At 42.9% G+C, this 8,614-nt stretch overlaps 1 long non-coding RNA gene across 1 annotated transcript; it reads right to left on the bottom strand.

The window, feature by feature from the left end:
• Positions 1-711: 711 nt before the first annotated feature.
• LOC144493189 (uncharacterized) lies at positions 712-7,718 on the bottom strand. The gene is made up of 3 exons (XR_013497682.1): positions 7,366-7,718; positions 1,463-1,588; positions 712-1,307 (listed from the first exon to the last, which is right to left on the bottom strand). It is a non-coding gene; the product is annotated as an uncharacterized LOC144493189 (long non-coding RNA).
• Positions 7,719-8,614: the final 896 nt, after the last annotated feature.

Raw genomic sequence — 8,614 nt, 5'->3', positions numbered from 1 at the left:
TATCAGAGTACAACACAAAGGCAGCCCGCACAGAGTTTCACTTTCTGATTTATTCCATGGATAATGTTACAGCACAATTTGCCTTCCTGCCAGTGTGAGGAAGGGTGTGCTCTGGTTAGTGTACATCCTGACCATGATTGTGTTATCCAAGAGCCAGACTGGCTTCACATCACTGTCCCATATGGAAAAATATAAAGTAAAAAAAGTTCAGTGAAGTTTATTTATTAGTCACAAGTAGGCTTTCTACAACACTGCAATGAAGTTATTGTGAAAATCCCCTAGTAGCCACACTCCGGCACCTGTTCGGGTACACTGAGGGGGAATTTGCATGGTCAATGCACCTAACCAGCACGTCTTTCAGACTGTGGGAGGAAACCGGAGCACCCGGAGGAAACCCACGCAGACACGTGTAAACTCCACACAGATAGTGACCCAAGCTAGGAATCAAACCCAGGTCCCTGGAGCTGTGAGGCAGCAGTGCTAACCACTGTGCCACTGTGCCAACTATACCAATAGAGTTAGCCGACATTGGGATAAATAAACACCAGACACAGAGCAGTTGAGCCTGTCCACCCTGTGAAGTCACGCTCAGGACCTGAGGGGGAATTGAACCCTGCCTTTGTGTCGCACGTGCTGTAAACTTCGAAGCAATAGGAGGGTCACAACTGTTTTATAGAAGCTTTCAAGATCACAAAGAATATAACGCAAGGTAAACATCAATGGGTTTAATGGCCACACATTCTACATCAAGAGGGCATATCTATAATCTTGCCAGAAGATGATGACTATATTGAATGGATTGTCATGACAGAGAATGAAGGCTGATTACACTAATTCAAGAAGAAGTTGTAATAACGTCTGGAGATTGAACATTCCTGTGGGATGTGATAATTGCGATCATCTCAATGGATTACAGTGTGCGCTCTTTTGTCCCTAACTATGGACCAGGGAATAACCCAGCTCATTATAATGTCCAATAAAAACAGAACTGAGGAAGAAATGATGAAAGGTGATGGATCTGAAGTGTTGGGTGTGATTTTCAGGCCCCCGAAAGGGCAGTCATCATCGCAGGTTGGGACGGAAAAGTTGGAGAGCCATTACAGATCTCCAAAACTTTCCCGTCCCGCCTGCAACAATGCCCGCCCATGTCGGGGCTGGAAAATCCCGGCCAGTAGCTCTGTCTCTCTCCACAGATGGACTGCTAAGAATTTCCAGCATTGTTTGTTTTTATGTGAGATTTCCAGCATCTGCATTATTTTGCTTTTCCATTTTAATGTCCATGCGTATTTCTTTATCTTCTTTTTCTCCTATGGTCAAAGATTATAATCAATTGATTGTATATCCAGATTTAATCTTAATTTGCCCTGATCGTAAAATACACAAAGATAAGTTCATCCACCCAAGAGCCCCATCAAATCATCTATGTGTGCTATGAATTAGATTATCATCTTCAGTGTCTCACCCAACTGAGAATAATTCAGGGAGATCAGCATTTGTTTTCCTGTCGTACTAAACTTGAGTATTGTTGAAAAAAGAGTCATGTCGAGACTTTTCTTCTTGCACTCATCAGGACCCTTCCCAATAATACCTGTATAAGAAGAAACAACAATTTATACAGTGTGAGAGAAAAGTTGGAAAATGGACTCTGATTGGGAGTCTCTACGCCTTTAACAGTCAAAGTCTCACCAAGGGCCTGATAACTGCAGTAAGACATCTCTACTTCCGAATTCAAATCTTCTTGCAATCAAGGCCAACATAGCACTTTTCTTCCGAATTGCTTGCTGCAATTGCCTCTCGGCTTTCATTGATTGGTACAAGAACACCCAGATCCCTTTGTACATCCATACTTCCCAATATATACCATTCAAATAATATTCTTCCTTTCTGTTTTTTCACACCAAAGTGTATAACTTCACCTTTAGTCATGTTGTACTGCACCTGCCGTGTGTTCACCCACACACTCAAATTATCTAAATTACTTTGAAGCCTCCTTGCATCCTCCTCACAACTCACAATTCTGCCCAGTTTTGTGTCATCAGCAAACTTGGAAATGTTACATTTGGTTCTGTTATGGCTCAGGTCAGAAACTCCAGAGTATTTTATGGAGCCTGCCTGAATCATAAGTTTTGCATCTTGAATTTGGCTAGGAGAAGCATGATATGTTTCACTTCAGGTATGATACAAATGACCCACTAGGAAGCTTTTATCAAACAAAGTTTATTAAAGAATGTAGTTAACATGTATAGTAAGAAAATTAGGAAGAACTCTTATCAATTTCAAACAAGAAACAAAAGAACCACTACAATGTATAACCCTTAACAAATATATCTAATGTGTTCCAATCAAACTAATCCCATAGACAAAAGACCCTTTTCACAGGTTTAACATAGCAAAGACTAATGCTCACATGACACTGGACTTGAGTCCTTTGGATGAAGTCGGCATTTCTCTGGATAGACTCAGAATGGTTTGAAGTCAGAACAGCTTCCCAAAACACCAGGGACTCTAGGTAAGGCACCGACAGCATATCCCCCCTTCAGAAAGGCAAGACCTTGCCTCTAGATGACCAGCAGAATTTCCCAAACCAGGGAGAAAGAGAGACCTCCTTTCAGTTTGATGCCCCTTCTAAAACGAAATCTCAAACTAAAACAGCAGCTCAAACTGAAAACAAAAGAACTCTTGTCACCTAACCTGCCAACCAGTTTTTCTCCTAACAATGCAGAGTCATAAACATCCCAGAGTAAAAGTGAACAACCCCCATTTAAGCCACTTAAGGAGCAATACAAGGACTCTCGTAGACAGCCGACAACAATGACATTCTCTCTTCCACCTTCTTCCATCGGGAAAAAGATACAAAAGTCTGAGACCACGTACCAACCGACTCAATAACAGCTTCTTCCCTGCTGCTGTCAGACTTTTGAATGGACTTACCTTGCATTAAGTTGATCTCTCTCTCCACCCTAGCTATGACTGTAACACTACATTCTGCACTCTTTCCATTCCTCCTCTATGAATGGTATGCTTTGTCTGTATAGCATACAAGAAACAATACTTTTCACTGTATGTTAATACATGTGACAATAATAAATCAAATCAAATCAAATCAGCTAAGGCTGTGAGCTACAGAGAACATGATTTTTTTAAAAAAACTCTTAAAGGTACACAGTTCCCTCATCGTGACCAGCTGGGGCTCAAGCACTGATCACTGCAATATTCCACCAGTCACTGCCTGCCACTCAGAAAAAGTCGCATTTATTCCCACTCTGTTTCCTGTCTGTCAACAATTTCTTGTTCCATGCCAATATATTGCCTCCTTATGAAGGATCTTATCTAAAGCCTTCTGAAAATCAAAATACACCACATCCATTATTTCTCTCTTGTTCATTCTACTAGTTACATACTCAAAAATCTCCAGTGGACTGGTTAAACATGATTTGCCTTTCATAACCCATGCCAGCTTTATCCAGACCTGTTAATGCTTTCCAAATGTTCTGTTATCACACCTTTTATAATAGGCTCTAGATCTTCCCCACGACTGATATTGGGCTAACTGGTTTGCAATACACCCTTTTTACCCTCCCTCCTTTTTTAAATTGTGCGTTACATTTGCCACCCTCCAGTTTATAGAGGCTGTTCCACAGTCTGTAGAATTTTAGATGACCACCAATGCATGGAATATTTCCAGGTTCACTTCCTTTAGTACTCTGGGATGTAGATTATCAGGCCCTGGTGATTCATCGGCCTTCAACCCCATTAAATTCCCCAGCACCCTTTTCTTGCTAATGCTGATTTCCTTCAATTCCACCCACTCACTAGGCCCTTGGTTCCCTAACATTTCTGAGAGATTACTTGTGCCCTCTTTTGTGAAGACAGAACCGAAGTATGTGTTCAATTCTTTTGCCATCTCTTTGTTCCCATTATAATTTTCCTAACTTCTAACTGTAAGGAACCTACATTTGTCGATACTAATCTTTTTCTCTTCACATATTTATCGAAGCTTTTCACCAAAGATCCTGATACAGCACCTTCCAAACCTATGACCACTTCCATCTAGAAGGACAAGGGCAGCAGATACATGGGAACATCACCTCCTGCAAGTTCCCCTCCAAACCACTCACCCTCCCGACTTGGAAATATATCAATGTTCCTCCGTAATTGCTGGGTCAAAATCCTGCAATTCCCTCCCTAATGGTGTTGTGGGTCAACCCACAGCACGTGGACTGCCGCGATTCAAGAAGGCAGCTCACTACTACCTTCTCAAGGGCAACGAGGGATGGGCAATAAATGCTGGCCAGACAGCGACGCCCATGTCCCATGAATTAAGGAAAAAAAAGGGCAATTTCTGTGCTCCATGAAATTTTATTCTCAGACTCTATTTTCCCCCTCTTGCTCAAGTTTGTTTGTCTTGATTTGCTGAATGCGAAAATGGTCCCAATCCTCAGACTTTTGCTGCTTTCTTCTGGCAATTTTATCTCTCTCCTCCTTGGATTTAATATTATCCCTAATTTCTGTTTCTTAAGCCGTGGTTGGGCCGCTTTTAATTTTGTGCCAGAATGGAAATGAATAATTGTTGTAATTCATGCAAACATTCTGATAGGAGAAGAGGGGGTGTCCAACCAGTATTGTGGCAACCCCAAGCAAAATGGGAGAAACCAAAAGAAGAAAGTTTAATTTTATGAAAATATAGAAAATAAGAACTCAGTCAGCAAGGTGAACAACCTGCCACACGCCAGGCATTCCACCTGCATGCTTATCTTAGAAACCCTACAGCACAGAGAGAGGCCATTCGGCCCATCGAGTCTGCACCGACCACAATCCCACCCACGCCCTACCCCCATATCCCTACCTAGTAATCCCTCTAACCTATGCATCCCAGGACACTAAGGGCAATTTTAGCATGGCCAATCATCCTAACCCGCACATCTTTGGACTGTGGGAGGAAACCGGAGCACCCGGAGGAAACCCACGCAGACACGAAGAGAATGTGCAAACTCCACACAGACAGTGACCCAAGCCAGGAATCGAACCCAGGTCCCTGGAGCTGTGAAGCAGCAGTGCTAACCACTGTGCTACCGTGCCGTCCCTATGTTATTGAAATCTATCACTATCCTCTTCAGAGATCACAAAGCTTCGTAATCGTGGTTCATGCACCCAAGTTTCAGTCAATAATATATGTCAAGGAAAGCTGCGTTCCTGGTTTTGACCCCTCGGGATGCTCACTACATATCTTCCTCCAGTCTGAACAAAGCAGCCATTCACCACTGCAACATCATTGTAGACCTGACTCAAGCCAGTGGAATGAACACTGACTGTCGCAGGGGAGTATTCAACCATCCCCAGGCGACATGGTGGCACAGCGGTGAGCGCTGCTACCTCACAGCACCAGGGACCCGGGTTCAATTCCGGCCTCGGATCACTGTCTGTGTGGAGTTTGCACATTCTCCCTGTGTCTGTGTGGGTTTCCTCCGGGTGCTCCAGTTTCCTTCCACAGTCCAAACATGTGCAGGTTAGGTGAATTGACCATGCTAAATTGCCCCTTAGTGTCAAGGTAAATGCGTGAGGTTATGGGAATAGAGCCTGGGAGGGATTGTTGTTGGTGCAAATATAAGAACTAGGAGCAGGAGCAGGCCATCTGGCCCCTCGAGCCTGCTCCGCCATTCAATAAGATCATGGTTGATCTTTTCGTGGACTCAGCTCCTCTTACCCGCCCACTCTCTATAACCCTTAATTCCTTTACTGTTCAAAAATGTATCTATCCTTGCCTTAAAACCATTCAATGAGGTAGCCTCAACTGCTTCACTGGGCAGGGAATTCCACAGATTCACAACCCTTTGTGTGAAGAAGTTCCTCCTCAACTCAGTCCTAAATCTGCTTCCCCTTATTTTGAGGCCATGCCCCCTAGTTCTAGTTTCACCTGTCAGTGGAAACAACCTCTCTGCTTCTATCTTATCTATTCCCTTCATAATCTTACATGTTTCTATAAGATCTCCCCTCATTCTTCTGAATTCCAATGAGTATAGCCCCAGTCTACTCAGTCTCTCCTGATGAGACTGAAACATGATGGACCGAATGGCCTCTTTCTGCACTGTAGGGATTCTATGACTCTATGATTCTAAGCTCTTATAGAGAGGATGAGAACATGAGAAAACAGAGTCACAAAAGCAGAACCTGAAAAAAAAACCTGGATTCACGTATATCTGAAGCCCTAATCAAATTTCAGTGAGTTGGGAAAGTAATAATAAAAGGTATCTGCATATAAAAATAAAAGGATTCATATTTTCACTTTGCAAGGTCAGTGCTACATCGAAGTCAATTGCATAAAAATGGACTACTGCAATAAAAATGGTAATGAATTTCAGAGGCTCCAACTGTTTTACTTTGTGCAGGCGATATTTATGCAAAAGAATTTCCCAGGAGTTTTTCTTGAGAACAACTTTTCATTTAATGCTGTCCATTAACTTTTGATTATTAATGCAGCTTTTTTTCAACATGAGAGTATTAACATCTTTGCAACTGTCCTAGCTCAGCCTCAAACATCCTCCATGTGATTTGAGACCGTTCGCGATCCACAACATGGGCTCAGAGCCAAGAAAAAGCATTTTTCTCTCCTTTATTTATTCTTTCACTGGGCGTGGGGTTCACTGTCTCAGCCAGCATTTATTACCCATCCCTAGTTGACCTTGAGAAAGCGGTGGTGCGATTGTGCTGTGGTAGTGTGATGGTAATATCATTAAACAAGCAATCCAGAGGCCCGGACTGATGCTCCAGAGACCCAGGTTCAAATCCCACCACAGCAGCTGATGGAATTTAAATTCAATGCATAAAATAGGAATGCTCAGAATCAGTAATGGTGATAATGAAACCATTGTTGTAAAAATCCATCTGGTTCACTAATGTCCTTTAGGGAAGGAAATCTGCTGGGATATATGATTCCAGATCCATAGCAATATGGTTGACTCTTAAATGACCAAGTAAGCCAAATAGTTTTATCAAACTGCTATGAATTACTTAGACCTAAGTGCTTTGGGTGTGAAAGTAGAATCGTAGAAGGGGTACAGCGCAAAAGGGGAGCTATTCATTACAACGTCTCCCTGACAGTGTTTTCTGTGTAGCCCCACAAAATATTTCTATTCAGTCAATTATCCAATTCCCATTGGAAAAACAGGATTGAATCTGCCCCATACACATTCTCAGGGCAATGGACAGATCTTAAACCTGTAAAACAAAGTTTTCCTTGTGTGTCCTTTGGTTCTTTCCCCATTCAGTCTGTATCAGTATTCTCACCATTCTGCCATTGGGAGTAGTTTCTCCCTCTCTACCCTGTCGCGATTCCTCATGATCTTTAACACCTCTATCAAATCTCACCTTAACCACCTCTTCTCTCAGGAGAAACACCAGCTTCTCTGATCGATCCACACCCCTACGATCCCTCGGGTGAATCTTTTCTTCACCCTCTTTCATGCCTGCACACCGTTCCTGAAGTATGGTGCCCGCAATTTGGGACAAATCTCCAGTTGACATGAGCCAACTGTTTTTTCAGAAGGAACTCTCCAAATGCAGATAATGAAAATATAACAAAACTTACTCAACTTATAAATCAAAGAAAGGGTTCAGTAAAGAAACTTAATTATTCCAAACTTGGGGCCTTGTCCTGGGCCTCTCCAAGCTCCCTTCAATTCCACACAGGTTCTTATTTATAGTGAGTTAGCTGGTCAACTGACTATTACATCATTCTGTCATTGATTCCATCGTTTACTGGGTCAGCTGACCCTTACATCTTGTTACCATTGGTCACATTACATCCAATACAGAGTCACTGGCTACATTCTAACCCCACGGTGACACAGTGGTGAGTACTGTTGCCTCACAGCGCCTACTTGTGACGAATAAATGAACTTTAACTTTTAACGGTATTTTACAATTTTTAAAATCAAAACCTCCTTACTCCTGTAATTTAAGTTTAGTTTTATTTATCAGTGTAACACAGTAATGAAGTTACTGTGAAAATCCCTTAGCCGCCAGACTCCGGCACCTGTTCGGGTACACTGAGGGAGAATTTCACATGACCAATGCAACTAACCAGCGCATCTTTGGACTGTGGGAGGAAACTGAAGCACCCGGAGGAAACCTACGCAGACACGGGGAGAACGTGCAGACTCCACACAGACAGTGACCCAAGCCGGGAATTGAACCCGGGTCCCTAGCACTGTGATGCAGCAGTGTTAACCACTGTGCCACCGTGCCGCCCACTCTACATACAATGCCCAGGATCATAAATGCATTATTCACTGCCTTCTCAACCTGCAGCACCACCTTCAATGATTTGTGTACAGTACCCCAAGGTGCCTCAGCCCTTCACAATTGCACTCTGGATTTGATAGTCACTCGAGGCTGGAATTGAACTCGTGTCCCTGGCGCTGTGAGGCAGTGCTGCTAACCACTGTGCCACTGTGCCACCCATATGGTTGGAGTGGTTGACAAAAAAAGTCAAAAGCAATCACTCTTCCATCCCTTAGAATACCTGATCCAAGCAGAATACTTAAATGCATTATTCTGATCCTGCTATGAAATACAACTTCAATTATTCATGCTTTCTCTGTTCAGCTCTCTGAAT

This window comes from Mustelus asterias, chromosome 4 (genome assembly GCF_964213995.1).
Source record: "Mustelus asterias chromosome 4, sMusAst1.hap1.1, whole genome shotgun sequence".
Lineage (NCBI taxonomy): Eukaryota > Metazoa > Chordata > Chondrichthyes > Carcharhiniformes > Triakidae > Mustelus > Mustelus asterias.
Note: the sequence above shows the minus strand (reverse complement) of the source record. Positions and strands in the feature narration are given on the sequence as shown.